The sequence below is a fragment of the Ursus arctos genome, unplaced genomic scaffold (genome assembly GCF_023065955.2).
Source record: "Ursus arctos isolate Adak ecotype North America unplaced genomic scaffold, UrsArc2.0 scaffold_1, whole genome shotgun sequence".
NCBI classification, from domain to species: Eukaryota; Metazoa; Chordata; class Mammalia; order Carnivora; family Ursidae; genus Ursus; species Ursus arctos.
Window position 1 is genome coordinate 41,313,807 of NW_026622763.1, and position 22,652 is coordinate 41,336,458.

The 22,652-nt window shown below is 43.1% G+C and overlaps 1 protein-coding gene across 5 annotated transcripts in view; it reads right to left on the reverse strand.

The window, feature by feature from the left end:
• ITGB6 (integrin subunit beta 6) overlaps nt 1–21,585 on the reverse strand; it is a 125,754-nt gene extending 104,169 nt beyond the window's left edge. For 3 of the 5 annotated variants that reach the window (XM_044381536.3, XM_044381537.3, XM_057318131.1), the window contains exon 1: nt 21,310–21,584. The gene's annotated coding sequence lies outside the window, so the exon portion shown is untranslated. Of the gene's footprint in view, nt 1–21,165; nt 21,222–21,309 lie in introns of all 5 variants that reach the window. The other 2 variants (XM_057318132.1, XM_048214338.2) reach the window with 2 other exon arrangements.
• Between the last annotated feature and the right edge of the window lie 1,067 nt (nt 21,586–22,652).

Below are 22,652 nucleotides of genomic sequence, written 5' to 3' on the forward strand. Positions count from 1 at the left end.
TTGATGACAAAACACAGTGGAACGTGAGATGGGCTAAAATGAGAGGTGTGGATGGTGCTTGGATATCAAAGACATAGAAACGATGCAGCCTAGACTTGTCAGGATCCTGATGTCAGCACAAACATGACTTGGATGGGAGATATTAGGACAAGGCACTCCAGGCAGTGGGAACAGTGTGTACAAAGGTACCGCACTGGGAAGGATTAGGATGTGTATGCAGGAAGAGGGACCCACCTGGAAAGGCTATTTGGAGGAGACACATTGAAAATAATGTATACTAACAAATCATGTGACTTGCTGTGATGGAAGCAGCATTTTTCTGGTGGCAACAATGCCTCAGTTCACACACAGTCTATATGCAGTTGTGGAGGAACTTGGTGACAAATAGTCTGTCTCTCTTATCTATATTTGCATGAGTCAGGCTGGAGCTAAGAAAATCAATGATAAAACATCTCATCAAAGAAGTAGTAACACAGGGGTGCCTGGGTGGCTCAGTCGTTAAGCATCTGCCTTCGGCTCAGGGTGTGATCCTGGAGTTCTGGGATCAAGCCCCACATTAGACTCCTCGCTGGGAGCCTGCTTCTTCCTCTCCCACTCCCCCTGCTTCTGTTCCCTCTCTCACTGGCTGTCTCTCTCTCTGTCAAATAAATAAATAAAATCTTTAAAAAAAAATGGTAACACAATTCCTAGGGAACAGGAATAATTGGATGGACTCACACTGAAGTTATTTAAGGAAAGAAGAGACAGAATCACACAATGGTAACAAATTTACCTCCCAGCCCTATGCATTCATTTCCACCCATTGAAGAAGTTTGACCTTGAAGGGATTCATTCTTCATCTTTTGGAATTAAAAAATAATCTCAATAATCAGGAGATTCCTTTGGCTCAGAGAGTTCAATGGACTTAAAACAAGAATGACAACTTTAGAGACTGTCCAATTCTCAATCCGCCAGGACCATTCATTTGCCGCATGTGTGATCCTGGATATAATTATAAGGCTCCAGTTTCTTTGTCTTTAAAATGCTTATCAAAGTGTCTCAAAAAGCGAAAGGTAGGACTCATTCTCCCTTGCTCTCTCTGGCTAGAATAATACCACAAATCTAACCCAACCGGTCTTCAAAACCATAGTTGGCTGTGCCACTTGCTACCTGTGTGAATTTGCACAAGATATTTAATTTCTAAAAGCCTCAGTTTCCTCCTTTTAAAATCAGCATAATAATACCCCTGGATAGAGATATTATAAAGAGGAAGACAATATGTGCAAAGTTTCAAGCATTCAAGAAAACACAGCTATTGTTCTTTTCATTAAATCTGCATAGTTATTTATAGCTTGTAAAACATTTTCATAAATTTTATAGAAATCTTTTAAGGTAAGTACAATTATTGCCATCATTAGAGATGAGAAAACTGAGGCTAAAAAAATAGAAAGCCATGCAATACCAGTTGCAATACCATTTCAATGGTAATTACTCTCTGCTCTAGTTACCTTTTTTAGTGAGACACACAAACGAAAAGAAAATGAATTGTACTTTTATTTCATATAATGTGTAGTGAGCCCTCAATCCATGTGGTTCCCTTCTGAATGCTAGGTAGCTAGCAAGAGCTCTAGGCAACACTGGTAAGTTGGTTCTCTAACTTTGTGATGTCCCCTATGGGAGCCATGACCACGCGGAGCTGTTGAGTACTTGGAATGTGGCTAGTATGAATGGCGAAGTGCTACACATATAAAATACACACTGGATTTCAGAGACTTAGTGTGGAAAATATGTAAAATATTTCATTAATAACCTTTAAATTGATTACACGATGCAATGAAGTTATTTGGGGTATGTTTGGTTAAGAATTTCACCTATTTTTTTTTACTTCTTTCTAATGTGACTACTAGAAATTTTTCCATTGCGTAAGTGGCTCTTACTTATGGCTTGCATGACATTTCTATCGTGCAGAGCTGCTCTACCTAATCTTCTGCCCTTCCACTGGCATTTCCTGGCCTCTCAGCCCTCCTTCCTCCTCACTAGAACCCTGAGATCCTCTTCTCTGGACAACAATGATCCACTCAACTACTACATGCCAGGGTGTTAAGGATCTCTCTCTCTCTCTCTGCAGAAAATCTACTTTCAGAAAAGGTACTGAAGTGGAAATTAATGTATCTGGGATTGGGAGAGATATTAGGGTGACGATCATAATTTTGAGTGCCTACAGGGATCAGAAGGATAGCATAAAGTTGACGAGGCATAGGTAGCAATAGGGAGTGGTGGGGACTGTGGCAAACAGAAGCTCATGTGTCTGATCCAAAGGGGACAGCCCCACCCAACTCTAGCTGATTGTTGCCATATTTGGATTTGATCCTAATGCAGCCAGATCTTTTGATTTTTCAAGAGCAACCAGAAATTACATTCTTATGTGACATCTTCTGATTTTTAAGGATTTTCAAATGACATAAAAACATTTAACAACTATTATAAAGGGCCTATAAAAATCTGCTTTAGGGCTTTATTTGGCCCACTTGGCCTCATTTTCTACCTCTTTATTTACCTATAGATAAGGCCCACCTGGTGAGATGTGTGGCAAACTGGACAGGTAGCACTTATTACATTGGCTTTGTCTCTTGGCATTTGTAGAGCCAGAAGAGTCCTCTCCCTTCATGGAAGAGATACTGAGGTCGAGAGAGGACAAGTGGCTTACCCATAGTCATACTGTCACTCATTCAGGATAAGAATGTCAGGTTCCTGATTCTTTATCCACTGATCCTTTAAAACAACAGAAAATGTCTTCTGTCTGCCCCCAAGTTTTGCCTCTGAGAAAGAATCTTGATGAACTGAAACTACTCTGCCAGGTGTGTAAGTAAGTCTTAGAGCAGAAGGCACTGTGCCCATACTAGTCTCTGTTGGCTAGGGGAATAGCACCAATGGTTAACATCCTTTGTGAGTCTCTTTCACACATCATAGCTTTTATTCTACAAGGATACACACTAATCATTTACCCAGAGTGAATTGAAATCCCCAAACGATCCAGGTGGAGAAAAATAATCACAATGCTGAACACTCCTGCTATTTGTGAGCAAGTGTATATTCTAGACACCTGAGTCAGGCCCCACAGGGAGAAAAGTTCTTTATTCTGCAATTGACATAGGAAGATTTCCATTGATGTCATACTTGAAATGCGTGCGCCCTCTTCCCAGTTTTAAAGTGTGAATGACCTGGGGTGCCTGGATGGCACAGCGGTTAAGCATCTGCCTTCGGCTCAGGGCGTGATCCTGGCATTATGGGATCGAGCCCCGCATCAGGCTCCTCTGCTATATGAGCCTGCTTCTTCCTCTCCCACTCCCCCTGCTTGTGTTCCCTCTCTCGCTGGCTGTCTCTATCTCTGTTGAATAAATAAATAAAATCTTTAAAAAATAAAAATAAAAAAAAATGAAGTGTGAATGACCTAACTTGGCCAGTAGAAAAAATGCAGACATGAACTTAGCATTCACGCAACCCCAGCATTTGTTCTTTCTGGCCTCTCCTTTTACAAATAGATTTTATAGCACTTAAGACTTAAGCTGCCTGCTTATGTTATTGATAATGGTTCAAAACAAATATCAGATTCGGAGTAATTTCAACTCTTGCTTAAAACCTGGGACTTCCCTGGGTGAGGTAAGAGGGCTAAGCTTTTCCAAATTATGCAGATGATGATAACATTGCAGAGTTAACTTTTTGGTAATTTATAATACCATGGCTTTTAGAGTTTTCAAGTCTTTCTTTCAAGCCTTAAGAGCAATTTCATTTCTACTCTGTTTCTGTCAACAGAATGAAATTGGAAGAACAGATTTATTGTCCACCTTTTAGAAATGAGGAAACAGTCCTAAGGGACTGACTCCATGACTCAGCTAGATAATGACAGGACCAGCTATCTCCTGGTCCTTAAATACATTTCTTTCTATTATAACTAAAGCAATGAGGATCTAAGAATTCTCTAGCTCCCATTTCCAATAAGAGTGAAACCCCATCACAACACAGTATATTATTACCTTGCCTTAGATATTCTGTGGGCAAAAAGGGGGTATACACCTTCATATTCACCTTGATCCTATCTCCTAGCCTGAGTCATAAAGATAATTTATAACATTAATTTAAAAAACAAACAAGTAAGCCAGAACAAGCAAACAAATAATCCCAAGACTATTGAATTTGCCACAATTCTGATATCCCTGAATGACATGGAAACATCTTCCCTTTTTTTATAGGTATCTAGACAAGAGACCACATCCTCCTAAACAGGTGGTCTTGACAGGCTCTTTTCCTGTGACTGCTCTTTTATTGTAAGGAAATTAAAGATACAGGGAGGAGGCAGGGGTTGGTAAAGGGAAACAGCCAGCAAAAGGGAAGGTGAAATGGCAAAGACCAAGGAAAAGGTGGGAGAGGGGAAGAATGGGGGATGTGGGCACTGGCATGGATGCAACACCAAATGTGAGGTCACCAGATTGAAACTCAGACTTCCAGCTTCCCTTGAGGAATTCAAAGATCCTTTTTAACATCTTTAAAGGCTTTTCTCAAGCATGGTCACCCAAAGCACATAACAACACCCTTTCTAATTCAATTTATATTTTGTTGTTTGAGACTGGTAATCCAATAGTATTCTTTTCTCCAATTTTTCGTCTTTGATTTATGGTACGTCAACTGCATTATTCTCAAATAGCCCTACCTGCGAAGCTCTCCCCTTCATCATGCAGGTTCTATAAGACAATGTGTTCCAAGTTCCATCAGCTGACTTAAAAATGAGCTGCAAGAACTCACCCTACTCTAGTGAGGCGTGCCACATGGGACTCTCTGTAACATGGGTTTATACGAACATTTTCTAAGACCAGGAAAGCAGTACTCCTTTTGCAACCACTGTGTATCCAGCACGTTATGTACCTGATCTCATTTAAAGTTCTCAGTAACCTTATGAAGCAGGAATTATGATCAACACCTCTAATCACCCAGTTAGTGGGCGGTTCACCTCTCCACTGCCTTTCCATCCGCGATGGTGCTCACAAATAGCACCAGGACCTAATGCACTCTCCCAACCACTCGTTAAGTCTTCCTTACGGTGGGGCACCTGGGAGGCTCAGGTTAAACGTCTGCCTTCAGCTCCAGTCATGATCTCAGGGTCCTGGGATCGAGCCCCGCATTGGGCTCCCTACTTAGCGGGGAGTCTGCTTCTCTCTCTCTCCCTCTGCACCTCTTCACCCCCAACTTGCGCCTCTTCTCTTTCTCTGTCTCTCTCAAATAAATAAATAAAATCTTCTTTAAAAAAGTCTTCCCTATGGCCACTCCTTTACAGCAATTCCTTCCAGAAGCCTAGGGGCGGGCTGAAGGAAAAGACCTCTCCTAGGAGGAGTTTGGAAAACAGCCCTGGATATTTGGAGAAAAGGCAACAGCATCCGCCAAGGGCACACATACATCCGGGTAGCTTTTCTTTCCTTTTACACAAGCCTGTCAGGCCAGAAATAAAAGAATAAAAAGGTCTGTCCGCCAATACAAGTGACAAATGTGGATGATCAAAGACTCAGCGAGAAAGAGGAGAAGGCTTGCCGGCTGGTACCTCTGTACCCTGAGAAGGGGGCCCACTTAACACGGAGCCAGGCTCTCTCGAAGCTTCAGTAGGCATCCTCTTCCACCCCAAATCACACGAATAGGCATTGTAATGGAGTGTAGGACAAGGATGAAGTGAGCACCATTTTTCTCTCTCCAAAGGGTAATGATGGCAGAGACCAGAGTAATCAAGCCAAGTCTAAGAGGAAAGTTTCTGCAGGTCTGTGTCCTCAGCACCAAGGCTGCTGCAGGACAATGGAACCCAAGGGCCAGTGCAAAAAATAATTTGTCGGGAACATGACTCGCTTGGGCATTTGCATTCTTCAGATGAGTCCCTGAAGAGGGAGTGGAACAGGGACACCTGGGCTGCCCATCATAGCTCTGGGCTTCCCTCTTGGCTGATGAAACTTCCTCAAAATTAGTTGGATATTTTTCAGCCAAGGAAGTGTTAAGCGTATTGAGATTCTTAGGTAAGTAAATAACCAGGAAGATAGAGGAGACCCTGGAGAGCAAGAGTAAGATGATTGTGAACCTGGAAGATTCTACTACAAGTTACCTGGTGGGTAGCTCTGCTGTCCTTAGCTCTGGAGCCCCACAACTCCTGAGTGAGCCCCTCAGGAAAGACCTGGGGGATTCAGTCCCATTTAGGGAGAGATCTGAAGCCGTGGATGCCTCTTAGCTAAATCGGTTAAGTCCCAACCACAGCTTCCTGAAGTAAAGGAAATCCTCACCTCCTCTTCTTGCTACTTCGTCCTCAAGTGAGGGGGGAAAGGCGTGGTCATGCTCTCGTTCAGGGAGAGAGTCGACTGGAAGGGCCTACACCTGGTTAAGGGAGGATCTGGCTTATACGAAGGTTGACAAGCCTCCCACAGCCTTCTCTTTGAGTCTTTTGGTTTGTTCCCTTTTCACACTGCTTTCTCTTAGGTTTTTTTCAACCGAGACTTACAGACATCAGGATAGCATATTCCTTTAAAAGCCAGTTTAAAAGGGGCCACTTTTCAATCTGCAGAACAAAGGCTCTTCCTGCTCATGTCCAGCAGCCCTGTTTCTGGGCCAACGTGTTTAGGGTGCAGTGACAGAACCCAAAGCCAGCCTTTCCCTGAAGCCTCTGGGCAGAGGAGAAATCCCCAGGGCTCCTGGAAAGGAAGTGAGGTCATGGTGAGTTAATCCCATCACAGCAGGCGGGGGAGTTCTTGAGAATCTGTACCTTAGGAGGAAGAAAGCTTTTTCAGCCTTAAGGTTGCCTGTATCCAGAAAAACCACCCTGAACATCTCTCTTTCTCCTTCAAGTTTTTGTCTTGTCTTTTCCTTCTTCCTTCCTTCTTTTCTTTTCTTTTCTTTTCCCTTCTTTTCTTTTTTCTTTTCTTTTCTTTTCTTTTCTTTTCTTTTCTTTTCTTTTCTTTCTTTTCTTTTCTTTTCTTTTCTTCCTTTTCTTTTCTTTTCTTTTCTGTTCTTTTCTTTTCTCTCTCTCTCTCTTCCTTTCTTCCTTTCTTTTCCTCTCTGTCTCTCTCTCTCTCTCTCTTTTTTTTCTTCTTGGTACTGTGAAACTGGGTGCCCTGGACGCCTGGGCAAAAGTGTTTTATTCCTTCTTGGGTCTGTGCCAATCCTGGCTGTCCCTGCCCCGGGCCAGGGCAGCTGCAGGTGACTCACCGTCTGAGTCTAGTTCCTGCAGATTCTAGGCTGGGTTTGTTTCTTTAGGAAACCTCCAGCATCGCCCTGGACTTGCCTTAAATCAAAGCTTTCTTTGAGATCTGGGACTCTTTCCACCATTATTTCTAGCACTTAGCACAATGCAGGGCACTTAGTAGGCACTCAAAAAAATATTTGTTGAGTGAACTGAAGGAATGAATGAACAGTGTGTTTTACATGATTCATGTGTATGCTGCATATCCGTTGGGGTTCTCCAGAGAAACAGAACCAATAAGAGATTTTAAATATAGGTATAGATATATAGGTATTTATTTTGAGCAATTGGCTTATACCCTTGTGAGGTCTGGCAAATCCTAAATCCATACGGCAAGCCAGCAGCTTGGAAACTCAGGAGGCAGGAGCTGGTACTGAAGTCTTGAGTCAGAATTTCTGCCTCTGTGGGAAATCTCAGATTGTGCTCGTAGGGCCTTCAGTGACTGGATGAGGCCCACCCACATTATTAAGAGTAATCTCCTTCATTTAAAGTCAACTGATTGTAGATGGTAATCACACCTCCAAAATACCTTCACAGCAACACCTAGATTAATATTTGAGTAACTGGGCGCCAACCAAGCCTAACCAAGTGACACAGAAAACTAACCATCATATCATGTGTCAAATTTTGTCTGTGGAAACAATTACCACCACCACCACAGAAAACCTGCCACCAAACAAATACCACGTAATAAAAACCCAGTAAAACCGAGTTAAAAACCTATATCCCAGTTCCGGCTAGGTGCCGGCAGCACCAAAATGCTTAAAACACATGCCCTCGAAGAGACAATTTTCCAGTAGGAGAGACAGTCCGGTAGGCAGATCATCCCAAACGAGTTTAATACATGCTATAACCAAGATGTAGATAAAACTTGCTTCCTGCTATTTAGAGTTGGTAACCTCGAAGTGGTCAGAACGACTTGGTAACCCGAGAGAAGGTCTGATGTCTGCCGAGCTAAGATACAACCTTAGCTGCCCTGCGGAGAAAGTTTCAAATACCTTAAATAAATGGGCTGTGAAATGGCCGCAGGGTCTTAATGCCAGCAAATGTCAAAACACCCAGGGCGATCTGGGTATTTGGGGAAAGGCCTGCCAGGCAGCCACCCTCGTTCTGCCGCCTGCAGCTTTTCCTGAATGCCAATCAGACCCCTCCTGCCCCAGCCCTGCTCAGCTTTAGAGCTGAAGTCCTCTGAATTCATTCCCCAAGAAACTGATGCCTGGAAGGGCAGGTTAGAGATGTGACTCTGTCTACTGCCTTACCTGTGGTACATGAGGCCCCTGGGCTAACTCCAGCAACATTTCTGTTTCTGGAAGAGCGGCCTTGCATTCTGTTTCCCTCCCCTCAGTGTATGAGCAGATGAAAGGCATCTGTTTACTTCAACAGTGCTGATGGCTTTTATAAGGTGCATCTTCTTTTTTTCCAACAATATCCGTTAAGTTAAAGACTGGGCTCAATCTATTTAGTTGCCAATGCATGGCTAACACCAAGACGGGGTTGTCTGATGTACCTCTTGTGTCCAGCATAGAAATGTTCAGATCACACAATGAAGTGCCAGTGCTTTCTTATGCCAGTCCATGTGGTCAAGTCCAATGGCAAAACTCCAAGTCGAAGTTGCCCTGTGTTAAATCTGCCGCTGAGTCTTGTGGACGCACAGGAGCAGGATAGCGGTGGATCTCATGGGTACAGAGAAGCAGCAGGGATGCTAAAAGGTCATGTTAAGATGTCAGCTCCTGGTGGGTCAGAAAAGAATTCAAAGACCCCAACCAGAAGCATAGGAAGAGTCTGGAAGGAAAGCCTCAAACCTTATTATGGGTCTCAGGAGGGTGGGATCGGAAGGGGGCACAGAGGAGCCCTCATTTTTTACTTTGTGCACTTCCACATTGCTTCAATTTGATACAAAGGAGATATATTATTTTGTCATTAGAACATTAAAGCTAAAATTGTTTTGTTTTGTTTTTTTAAAGAAAATTGATTAACTCTGGCACAAGAGCAGCAGCCGCAGTGGCCGACACAAGAGTACCTACCAACTGACCCTGTTGGCAAATACCCTTGACCCCTTGACCCCACCAAACACACACTCTCTAAGAGCAGATTCTAGCTGACTTTGATCTTGGGTTTCTTGACGTGGATTTTAAAAGCACGACCTATCCAGGGCAGTCCATTCAGAACAGTGTCAGCCTCCGGGGTCCCTGTGTGAGGAAGTCCCGCGGCCCTGCCTAAGCCTGAGGGGTGGCGGACGGCAGTGGTCATCCAAGTGTGTACTTGCCCACCCAGGCCGAGCTTGGGACTGACACACGGTTTAATTATCATGCAGAGCTGCTGCTGGAGGCGGCTGGAGGGAGTTGGCATCTGCTTTTGCAGAGCACAGTTTCTGCAAATAATTAACCACCAGAACTCTTGATTCTCTCTAATTAATGAAGAGGAAGGCTGGAATCTTCAAAGTCCACGGATGTCATGCTGCCATTGTGTCAGGATTGATCTCCTTTGTTCTAAACCGAAGAGCATGCCTCTCCTGCCTCTCCTAATTCTTTATAAATTGAATTTTTCTATTACTAGTTGTGACAGCTAAGTAACATGACTTCAGAAATTCACCCGCAGTTCACGCCAGTATTAGAAGCCTGAATAATAATAATTTTTTAAAAAGAACCATAATGGAAGAAGCTTTCTGTCTCTGACCGAGAATTAATCATAGTGAGGAGACACCTACTGAAAGGAGGGTCGTTAATTAGCTCTAATGGATCTTGCTAGGTGGAGTCTGAATTACTGGGAAGCTGCAAACAGGGAAAGAGGGGATTCTTCCTTCTCTCTGTCAATCTCTATGTGAGGCTGGGATGAAGATGATGGGGCTTTGCTTCCAGAGGGGCAGGGAGTCATGAGGAAGACACAGATGAGTTCAGTTCAGCGGGAGATGCTGATGTGTTAGCCGGGAAGTCTGCCAACTCTGAACATCTTGGAGGAAAAGCAAGGGGAGTGGTTGTTTTCAGTGCAAAGGGTCTATCTCTGTGACGTTGCCTGAACATATAATGAAACCATACAGAACGGGATCATTTTAAAACCTAAGTCAGATCACTCTACCCCAAATGCTCCAATGGTCCCATTTCACTAAAGAAAACAAAGTTTGTATATCAGTCTATAGAGTCCTACCTATCTGGTCACTGTTTCCTCTATGACCTGATTTCCTCTCTGTTCCTCCTTGCCCACTCCATTCTAGGCATACTGGCTTCCTTGATGTTCTACCAACACCCCACTCAATGCTCCTACTGCAGGACCTTTGCACTGGCTATTCTGTCTGTCTCTAGCACCACTTTCCAGATACCTCTTTGGCTTTCTTCTCTTCCTCTAAGACTTTGCTAAACTGTCACCAGTTGATGAGGCCAATATTGACCACTTCATGTAAAATGGGCCCTCTCTCCCCCAGCACTCCCCATTCCTCTTACCCTGCTCTATTTTTCTCTTACCTCCTCACGTACCATATAATTTCCTTATTTATCATGTTTGTTGTTGACTATTTGCCTCCTCCACCTCCTACTAGAATATAAACTCCACAAGATCAGGGATTGTTGTCTGTTTTGCTCATCGATGTATTGCCAGCACCTAGAGCTGTGCCAGTTCAATAAATATTTGCACAGTGAATGAATCAGTCATCACACTTCACAGTGTTTGCTGGTATGTGTGAAGACTGCATGTGCCCATCCAAGATGATTGCTCAAACATCTTATAAAGGCTGGGGTATGAGCTGTTCCTTTTTCTTTCTTAAGTGTCTAGATGAAGTGCTGTTATTTCTTCTGGCTGCCAAATGTTAATAATTAAAGCAAACAGTGTGATCAGAGTTAAATATTACTTGAGTTGTTTCTTTCTTTCCCAGTGGCTTCTGACAGAACACACTAGTGTGGGACTGGCCAAGAATGAGGCTGTTAAAAAGGGGGTTGGCTTTTGTCCCCAGAGTCTGTGTTCTTCCTCTTTAAGTCCATAGAGAGTCCTCTTTAAGACTTGAGAGATAGTGTGCAGCAGAAATCATGGCAGGGTGAAATGGGTCCATGGTGAAATTTAAGTTTCCCTACTGAGGGGGAATTACTCAGAGACACCCAACGAAAAGGCAGATCTGCTGTGGGCATGAGGTCAGGGCCAGAGCAGAGAGTTTTAGGCAGGGAGTTACAGTGAATTTTACATCTGTGGATTGTTGCCATATCTACGGATTGTTTCCAGATCCCCTTGCACCCTTCCCCTCATGCTTCCCAGCAATGGGGCCATAATAGATTTCTGCTCTAGAATCTTTCCATTAAAGAATGCCTACCGAGTCTTGCTTGTGTCTGGCACTTGCTGGGGTTTAGATAAATCTGGAGGAGTTGCAGGGTAGACTGATCAGGGCAGTAAGAAGTATATAGATCTAACCTTCCACCCTCTACTTAATTTGTGCCTCATATCAATCCAGTTCTTAGCTCAGACGGGCTGATGTCAGAGGAAAATATATGTAAGTTCAGTTAACAAGCCACCTGGTGCTAGGCTAGGTGCTGAGTCCTGAGGCACAGGCTCTAGCCCTGATTCTACAGCTGCTGGCTGAGCAACTTCGGCCATTCAGCATCCTGTACCATGGTTTCTAACTGGGCCTTCTTAATACTTCACAAAATTCTTTCTCGTTTATTCTTCTGAATAACTCTGTCTCTTACTTTAGAGAGAAAGAAAAAAAGGCCCAGAAAGGTCAAGGTACTTGCCAAAGTACCTTGGCACTGTTATTAAGAGGTAGGACTAAAAACATTAAAAATAGAACTACCATATGATCCAGCACTCCCACTTCTGGGTATTTATCCAAAGGAAATGAAAATAGGATATTTGAAGAGATATCTGCAGTCCCATGTTCATTGCAGCACTAGTCACAATAGCTAAGATGTGGAAACAACCTATCAAAAGATGAATGGATAAAGATGTGGTATATACACTCACAAAAGAATACTATTCAGCCATGAGAAAGAAGAAAACCCTGCCATTGGCAACAACACAGATGGACATTATGCTAAGTGAGATAAGTCAGACAGAGAAAGGCAAGTACTGCACAGTTATCAATCATATGTGGAATTTTATTTTTTTATTTTTTATATTAAATTCAATTAATTAACATATATATGTTATTAGTTTCAGAGGTGGAGTTCAGTGATTCATCAGTCTTATATAATACCCAGTGCTCGTTACATCACGTGCCCTCTTTAATGTCTAGCACCCAGTTACCCAATCCCTCATCCCCCTCCCCTCCAGCAACCCTCAGTTTGTTTCCTATAGTTAAGAGTCTCTTGTGGTTTGTCTCCCTCTCTGTTTCATCTTGTTTTATTTTTTCCTCTCTTCCCCTGTGATCCTCTGTTTTGTTTCTTAAAATCTACATATGAGTGAGATCATGATAATTGTCTTTCTCTGATTGACTTATTCTACTTAGCCTAATACCCTCTAGTTCCATCATATGTGGAATTTTAAAAAACAAAAAAAGTCAAATTTTTTGAAACAGAGGGTAGAAAAGTAGTTGCCAGGGGCTGGAGGGTGTAGGAAATAGGGAGAAGTAGGGGAAAGAAAAGAAAGAAAAAACAACACCCACCCTATGTTCCTCTTGGAGCTACAAATGGAACTCTTCTTATGAGTAAAAAACGATTTTACCCATCCAAAGTGGATTATTATTAAAGAGGCCTCCCCAGGTTAGAGGATGTTCGGAGGGTCAGAGCTGAGAACTCAAACTAAGTCTCATGGCAGTAAAAGCATGAACTATTGTGTTTTTCACATATTCTAAATTCAAATTCCAAGGCTGACATTTAGAGCATCCCTTCAAAGCCAAGTTTGGTCCAGTGCTCTGGTTCTAAATAGCAAAACTGACCTTCCCTCTTAGACTCATATTCTAAATTATTCTGAAGACTCCCACTCTCAGACTGCTCCCGACAACCACCTGAAGCGGCAGCCCGGGGACACTCTTGCTGATTTACAGCTGCAATCTCGCTGAAAGGAATGGGAAAAAGCCAGGGCGAGTGTCTGTTAGGCAGAATGAGTGGCATGAAATACTAACATCGCTACAACTTGGCATACGACTGACTGGCTGTGGGACAGCCCTCCCTTTCTTACTTCACCAAAGCAGGTCATTTGTTAGGAAACTAAGGGAGCCTTGTTCCTCAGCCTCCACCCCCAAAAGATAAAGGGAGAAGGCTGCGGCCATGCTCCTTAGCGTGGGCCTGCGTGTCGCTCCCAAAAGCCAACACTGGGCCGGCGAGCCTTTCCTTGTGACTTAGTGGTTTGTCTTTGATGAGCGTCTGTGACTGCTGTACGCAGAGCCCTTCTGTTTCCTGCCTGTATCGAAGGGATAAGGACTGGGCAGGAGGCGCACAGCAAGCTCCCGCTGTCCCTGCTTAAAATACAATGATTAGATGTGAATCGGCCACTTGGGTTTGACAAAATATTATCTAAATGAAGAAAAGGGTCCTTTTCCCTCACCTTTATTTTCTCCCAGAAACTTGACCCCGTGCTATCAATTGGTCAATCAAATATGTGTTGACAACTCCCCCTACCTCATTTTACACAAAGCAAAGGGTGCAGCAAGAAGCAAAATCTTACAAGTTATTAAAGACTTAGCTTCGACAATACGGTGGGTATTCATTCATCAAGAGTGGAAAACTCAAATGACTACAGGGGCCAGGTGGGCAACGTGAATGAATGAGGGCATGAAGCTGTTACATGATAGCTTCTTAAGGTATTTTTTTGGACACAGATACATTTTCTTGGTGTATTGAATACCCAGGAATGTTCTTTTCTCCACAAAATCACAGCCCTGTTGGCCTATCTTTAGTTTTTAAATTTTTTTTTATAGCGACAAAGGTATCTTCTTCATCTCTCCTGTAAGACAACAGTAGGGTAAGTGCCGATTCAAATGGCAGCAATGGCAGAGCTCAATGTTTTGTGTGTTTTTTTTAAGATTTTTAAAATTATTTATTTATTTGACAGAGATAGAGACAGCCAGCGAGAGAGGGAACACAGGCAGGGGGAGTGGGAGAGGAAGAAGCAGGCTCATAGCGGAGGAGCCTGATGTGGGGCTCGATCCCATAACGCCTGGATCAGGCCCTGAGCCGAAGGCAGACGCTTAACCACTGTGCCACCCAGGCGCCCCGGCAGAGTTCAATGTTAAGAAACAATTGGAAATGCTACACGAAAGTGGGGCTATGTCTAGTCGCAGAGCTTGGGGGTTACCACCAGGGAGCAGCTGCTTACTAGGTGCCATGTTGCCTTATTCCTGAATGAAAATGGGGCCCGGAATATATCTGCAAACTCCTCTAAAACACCATTCTTCCCTTCACAGGTCATGGAGTATGTTGCCATTTTGGTCCCTTAGATTTCTTTAAGTTTGTCTTGTTCTTCTGTTTCCCCCAAGTGGATAGGAGGCTCCTCCTGAAGGCTGAGGTTTCCCCTGTTTCGTCCACTCTTAGGGATGGTCTGAACCCTTTGTACATGGCTGCTGGGCAATAGTTACTCCATATTGTCATTAGGCTCATCACAACAGAGAAAACACCCTTCTTGTGGTCTGGATTATGCAGAGTAATGCAGCAATGGATGAGTTTTGATTCTCAAGGAAAGCAGAAGGATCTCCAAAGTGACATCTAGGCTTCATTTAGGTAATTTTGAAAAGGTCTCTGTAGTAGACTGTGAAATGGTCATAAATACCTTTCTTGTGCACTGGCCTCTTTGCCACTCTTTCCATCAAGAAATCTGTTTGACTCTGGGCTTGACTATGTAACTTGTTTTGATCATTGAGTATTAGCAAATGTAATACACGTAGGGACTTGAAAAGCATTGGCACATCAAGGCTTACCAGCTCTTGCTTCCTTGGATCCATGAGAGCACCATAAAAATAAGCTCAAAGCCCCAACAACAACTTGTTAACCACCAGTCACGTGAGTCAGGCTTGTCCTAGACCAGCCATCTGGCCTAGTTGAGACTGGCAGAAGAACCAACCAGCTAAGCCCAGCCCAAATTTCCAACTCACAGAAATGTGAACTAATAAGAGATCCTTGTTTGAAAAACCAAAAACATGCCTTGCTCTCCAATCCAACTGAGAACAGAGTCTGCCCACTGCTATCAATTTACTCCATGCTGAGGTTATGGTAACTCCACGGTGACATGAGGGAAGTGCCTGTGAGATCACGGAATGTCTATGCAAGGACACCACACCAGTCCCCTCCTCCTACATGCCAGGTCAGCGCTCTGACTGTTTCAATGCCTTTGATAATACCAGTCGCCTTTGAAGGTAGCCACTTCTACCTTAGGTCAGTTTTGACTCTCAGAAATGCCTTCTTTACATCGATCCAAAGTGTCTCTCCTATGACTTCAACCCAATGGTTCTGGATGCAGCACAAGGTGAGCAGAACAAGTCTTCTGTACATGAAAGTTCTTCACGTTCCTGAACACACCAACCACAGCATACCTAAGGATTCTCTGGCTTAATCTCTCGTTCCTTCAACAACCTTTTATAGGACATGATTCCAAATTTCTTGACCATGATTCCAAATTTCTTGACCATCCTATTTGCTGTCCTCCACATGGGCCCCGGTACGTGTCTCCACGTGGTGCCCTAAACTGAGTACAGCTCTCTGCTGTGGTCTGACCCCAACACAGTAAAATAGGCATGACTCACTTCCTCACCCCAGATGGCACCCGGTGTTTCATGTGGCCTAGGATCCAAGGCTAGGATCCTCTTGAAGCAGGCCCGTAATGACCTCTATTGACTAAACCTCAAAAGAATTTTCATTCAGACTGAGGTAAAATTATGTCTTTCACACCTGAGAATTAGATTTAGGCCACAGCTCCAAACTTCAACATTCTTTAGCAACTTCCATAGTTTTAAAATATATTCACAAAATTTTTGAATACTCCTCCCTTCCAGGGGTGAAGCCTAATTCCCGTCCTTGGGTACAGGTGGACCTAATGACTAGTTTCTAACAAATAGAATAAAGTGGAAGTGATGCTGTGTGTGACTTTAAAGACTAGCTCCTAAAAGGAACTGACTTTCTTCTTCTCTTGACTTGCTCTTTCTGGGGGAAGTGGGTGCCACGTCTTGAGGGCGCTCATGCAGCCTGTGGACAGGCTTACATGGTGAGGACCTGAAGTCTTCTGCCCACAGTCATGTGAGTGAGGCAGATTCGAAATAAATCCTCCACCGTAGTCAAGGCTTCAGATGACTGCAGCCCTGAGCCACATCCTAACTGAAGCTACATGGGAAACCCTGAGCCAGAAACACCTAGCTAAGCTGCTGCTGCATTTGTGAACTAAATAAAGTATAAGATAATAAGCACGTGTTGTGTAAGCCACTCGGTTTTGATGGGGTTTGCTATGGAGCGAAAGATAACGAATACATCTGAATTCTGTGCTTGGATAGCTTTCTTATCCACCCATGCTATTCACACAAGGAGTAAGCATGCCTCTTCTATGTACATCAAAATCTACAATTGATACAAATGATAGGTATGACAGAGCCCTTGGAGATACTACTACAGGCTTCCTTGAGATCATCCCTGGTTCTCTACACAGCATCCTTAGATATGGTGCTTTAGCCAGTTCTTAATACGCCCTGCTATAAGAGAGAGACAACACCAGGCATTGGTGGGAAGACTTGGATGGGACCTTGATGAATTATAAGAATTCAGACAGGCCCAGAGGGATGGCAGGTGCGATCATATTCAGTGCACACAGACAGATTCCTATATGTAGGTCAGATTCAAGGAACAATAGAGAGACAGCCAGATGGCAAACTCTTGAGGAGAAGGACTGTGCTTATCTCATTCACCACCCATATCTCAGGTCTGGCACATAAAGAAAGGCTCGGTAACTTTTTTTTTTTAATAATAAGAGAATGCAAAAATGGAGAGTTTGAAAGACGAAGAGTAAGAGAAGTTTAGATATGGAGGCTAGCCGGAAGAGCTTCTTGATCAAAATACTTTTCTGGGAGTCAATTTTTCAGTTAGTGAGGATAAACTTCTGCTTGAGCTTTGAGCAGAGCTTAAGCAGGGTTGATAGTTGGTGTGACAAGGAGGTACAGGGAAGACTGTGGGTCATAAACTGTGACTCCCAAATGTCACCTAAGGTAGGCAGACATTAGTTCAACCTCGGCAGGCTCTTGAAGAAGTATTTGTCTTGGGGAAAGCACTGTGGGGAAAATGACTAACCTAGAAAGGCAAAGATAAGAACCATGCTAGTAATTGATCTTGGAGTCAAGGTTATCAGGTTAAGCCTAGATCTAAGCTGGGAATTTGCATGGATGAACAGAGGATATAGGAATGTAAGTAAGAGAAGAGACAGCCTAGAGGCATACAATATGTATGAACCATGCATGGTGCCTGTCTCAATGTTAACAGCTCCTTTGATCCCAGAGTCTTCCAGAATTGGACTGTGCTCGTTGAGCAGCACATCTCAGCCCTAGCACATCCTTGCTCCTGACTCTTCTCCTCTGACCTAATTCCCTGGTCCCCAATATTTTTGTAGTTCTTCTCTTGGCAAAAGCATCAGCTTTCCTGAAGTACAGATATCGGTCCTTAGACCACAACTCAGCTTGGAACCTGATAAATCAAGTTCTGTTTAGCAAAGGGCATAGGTAAAGACAGGACTTAAATTAAAATACACTTTTCTAGATATGACTGGCTGATTTGTTTGTGAGACTTATATTTTTATGAATACAACAAAATTTATATACTTCTTTAATTTAAGTATGGCTGTAGATGTTGGGAACACACAAAAAATTAATAATATGATTCTTACATTAAGAAACTCACAGCCTAGTAAGGGAGAGTCCAAAATCTGTGCTTCTGTGGTGTGTGTGTGTGTGTGTGTGTGTGTGTGTAGTGATACAAGAACTAAGAGTCAATAGCGGCCTATGGAGCATCCTAGATGGAGGGACTAATTGCACACACGTGCATGTGAGCTGCATTTCCCCAAGGCGCAGAATTTTACTCAGGTACACACTAATCTTTATATTGTGACCAAGCGACTTTATGTTTGAAACCCACTGCTAAAAAACTTTAACTATGATCTGCTGAGACTGTTCAGAATCCAGAACAGTAAAGGAAAACCATGGCTCTCTGACCAGAATCTTTATTCTGTCCATTTTAGGCCTGTTGAAAGCCAATACGCTAGAACTCTGTGAGTCTATGGGGAGCTTTGGAAGAGTGTCAGAAAAGCTCCGTCAAAAAGATAATGCTCGAACTGAATCTTGATGGAATAAATATAGAAGATCACTAGGGAGATAAGATCTCTAGACAGATCCGAAGACATGGGAGAGCATGAGGGTTTGAGGGAGGGGGCATATTTATGTGATGAAGGAAGTGATGGAAAGATGGCATGAAGGGAATGATAAGAGATGAGCCTGGAAAAGTAGGCAGAATGCCAATCTGGAGAGTACGAGATTTATCTGGTAGGTGATGGGGAACCGAGGAACAATTTTAAACAGAAGAGTTATGCATTCCAGGGGTGCCTGGGTGGTCAGTCAGTTAATCGTCTGCCTTAGGCTCAGCTCATGATTCCAGGGTCCTGGGATAGAGGCCCACATCGTCAGGCTTCCTGCTTGGCAGGAGTCTGCTTCTCCCTCTCCCTCTGCCCCTCCCTCCTGTTCGTGCTTTCACACTCTCACGTGTGCTCTCTCTCTCTAGTGCGCTCTCTCTCAAATAAATAAATAAATAAATAAATAAATAAATAAAATCTTATAAAAAAAGAAGTGTTATGCATTCTGATTTGTAATTTTAAAATATAACCAATGGTGGAATGCTGGTGAATTGGAGGCAGGAGATTGGTTGGAAAGTTACTCCAGCAATCCAGGCAAGAGTAGGTGAAATGTAATGACAGTGGACATGGAATAGGAGAGATCTCTAAGGATCTGAATGGACAAGGCCTGGCAGGGATTAGAGGCTGGTGGATGATGGTAGTAAAGAAGGAAGCTAAAGACGCCTGAGGGTTTCCTGCTCAGGCACCTGAGTGAAGTACTTTGATGTAGTAGAGCCGTATGCGTCAGGAAGCTTTGTGTTGTTCGACAAAGATCAGTAAGGTCCGTTTTAATATTATCATTGGTCATACCTGTGCACCCTCTCTGGGGGTCTGGAAACGCGTAAGATGTTATAAAGGGAAGAAGAGGCCAGTGTATCAAGCAGATTATGGTTGAGAATGGTTAAGTATAAAAGTGACTGCCAGCAGCATGAAGGACGATCAAGGGCCTTCTTGTGGGAACTCCAACCGAAAATAGCTCTCTGGGCTGGCCCGGCAAGCCCGCGCACTCCATCGAGGCATGGGGGCCATCTGGGTAAGCAGGCTGAGGAGATCCCCAGATGACCCTGGCCTATAGTTAGCTCTCACATCAGCTGTGGCTGGTTTCCAAAGTAGCAGCAACGGCAGCTGACAGCTTTGGAAGTATATTTTCTTCTCTGTAAAGAAAAAGTGTCCATAAGCAGTACGTTTCCCAAGAAGCTACTCTTCCTGGTTTGACTAAGGGCTTCTGTGGCAGAAAATATGCAGTGTTTCCATAAGGCTGTTTAAAAAAATTAATCACTTTTCCCTTGAGGCAAAACACCTTGAACCTCTTGGGTAACTTAGAAGAATCGAAGTGTTATGTCCTATTCTTGGAACACATGTCCAAGTAAAGTCTGCTTGTGTGCCTTAGGTCATTAGAGAATCTTTTCCCCTTCTGCATATCACAATAAAAGTGAATTAGAATATAAGGGTTCAAAGGCAGAGAAGGAATGTAACCTGAACAGATTAGAAGTCAATGCCTGCTTTGGGGATCTGACGTAGGAATACAGGAATCTAAGTTTGAGACTCTCCAATAAAAAAAATTCTTGCAGTCACTCAGTGTTCATGTCAAAACGTCTGGTGACAAGTGTGCTTTAGTGTATGATAAGGGGGGAAAATATTGAGAGATTGCAATAACTTTTTGTGTAAGTGCAGCATTAGGTCCCTGTACTTCATCCAGAAAACACTAGAGGGAGTAAGTCAGATAGAGGAAAAGGCCATCTCAGAATGTACAGGAATGAGACTGCATTTCTGCATTTCCCCAAGGCACAGAATTTTACTTAGGTACACACTGATCTTTATATTGTGACCAAGCGACTCTATGTTTGAAACCCACTGATAAAAAACTTTAACTATGATCTGCTGAGCCTGTCCAGAATCCACAACAGTAAAGGAACACCATGGCTCTCTGACCAGAATCTGTATTCTGTCCATCTTAGGCATGTGGAAAGCCAATACGATAGAACTCTGTGAGTCTTTAATTTTAGAGGACACATTCTTTGGATGCATAACCTTTCACGGATATTGGATTTTTTTTTTTTAATATAGCACTGGTAGTCATGCTTCCAGTGCTCAAAGTGAATAGTAATGATACCAGGCATTTTCAGATACTTGTAGGAGTAAAATGAGCTCTTTGTAAATATCTTAGACTGGCAGCCTTCCCCTCTTCGTTTTTTCTATGGTTCTCATGAATTAGGTCTACATTAAAACATCATTTTATAATCTAGTAACACTGAAGTTAACCGGCCCAATGTCATGCATGTGTTGATGAGAACTGATAAGACTTTTTGTTTAAATTCCCAGTTCTTTAGTTCTCTGTGACCCCTTGAAAACGCCAAAAGACCTAGTGAAGTCCAGAGTCAAATTGCCTATTTTTAAAAAGAATTAACGATTAATCACTATAACTAGAAACAAATATCTTAAAAAGCTGCTTTTAGACCCTATTCAACTGAAGGTTAAAATATTTTCCTGAATGATGAACTAATAATTCCATGAAATACTGCTCTTAAACCATAGCAGATTTTTGAAGTACAGCTGTTAAAAGCATGTGTGAGTTCAAAAGTAAGAAAAATCACAATAAAGCATGCTAAATTAATGAGGAACCGCCCTTTCACAAACCATGGGTTCAGCCTCACCTGGATGTTAATATCCAGAGCATTGAAGTAACGTTATAAACTTCCTGAGGCAGCGTCTGTCGGAAACGATCAATTACACGGACGAGGAAAACTTAGCTCCGAAGTTTGGGTTTGCGTTTGTTAGTCATGCATTATACTACTTACCTCTCAGGGCAGACCTTTAATTTCAGAAAGTGCTGAGATGCATTACTGCACCCGTTATCAAGTCTTTGGCACAAATACCATTTATCCTTGTTGTGGTAATGAACAGATTTATAACACTCTGGTGTCACCATTCCTGAAAAAGCACGTTCATTTGAATATCTCTTCCACGAACATAGTGAAATATTTCATGAAGGCACATTGGTGTAGTCTACTATGGAGAGATATTGCTGGTGAATGACAGAATGTCTGGTTGATTTACATGAAACCCCAAGTGCTCGTATGAGAATAGGTTAGGTTTAGATTGACGAGCAAATGTGTAACCAGACTTCTGGCTGACAAATGGCAGAACTATGCCAGTGCATTAGCTGCTCTGGAGAGAGACCAAAAGTAAGGCGGGGGGGTGGGGGTGGGGATCAAGTTCATTCCATAAAGGACGTTCAAACCTAATGGATGGCAGGGTGGCTGGGACATGAAACACATATAGATTTAATACCCCAAAATAGTACCGGGCAAGTTTAGAGCTGAGCTGGCATCCAAACCAATGACCAAACTCCTATCAAATTTTCCTGTATCGTGTGTGGTGTTTATATTTACATTCCTTCAAAAGGATCCTGGTGTTTTTTCAAGATAAGTCTATTTTATTGGCAGCTCTGGCTTAAAGTCACTAGCCTCTAAAAATGGCTTGTTTGGATAAACTAGAAAATGAAAATAAAAACTGATGAGATTAGTATTAAAGATGGTGCCAAACACTAAACAGTCCAGATTGGATTTGATTTGTTCCAGTTGGGCACAGCTGAGAAGAGATATCCATACTGCTTTTGTGAAGAAGGATGAAGTGTTTGGACCACACTCTTCTTCTGAGGCTGAGGCCAAAAGTGCAGGGTTTTGGGTCAGCCTTCAAGGAGGTCATGTGATTGTAATGACAGACATGCTCCCTGAGCTGCCGTGGTGTGCCGGGCCCCCACCCAGCACTGGACATGCATTATCTCACTTAATCCTTACTCCCACACTGTGGGGTGGGTTGATGGCCTCGCTTTAGAGATTCGTTGACTTGTCCAAGGTCACATGCTAGTAAGTGACAGAGTTAGGATTTAAACCTCAGTCTGACTCCAAAGCACTTTCCATCGTGCCACGTTGTTTCTTGAACGGCTGATGAGCATTGCAGGTGGAGGTCTGGCAGCTTTCAAATCATGTGGTATTTGAGTGGTATGGAAGCAAGAACAACAGACAGCCAGGAGACCAGGGTCTGAATCCTGACTCTACCATTTACTGCATATTTGATCTCAGAAATATTCCTAACATCTCTGAGCTATTTCCTTGTCTATAAAGAACGTGTGTCTTGT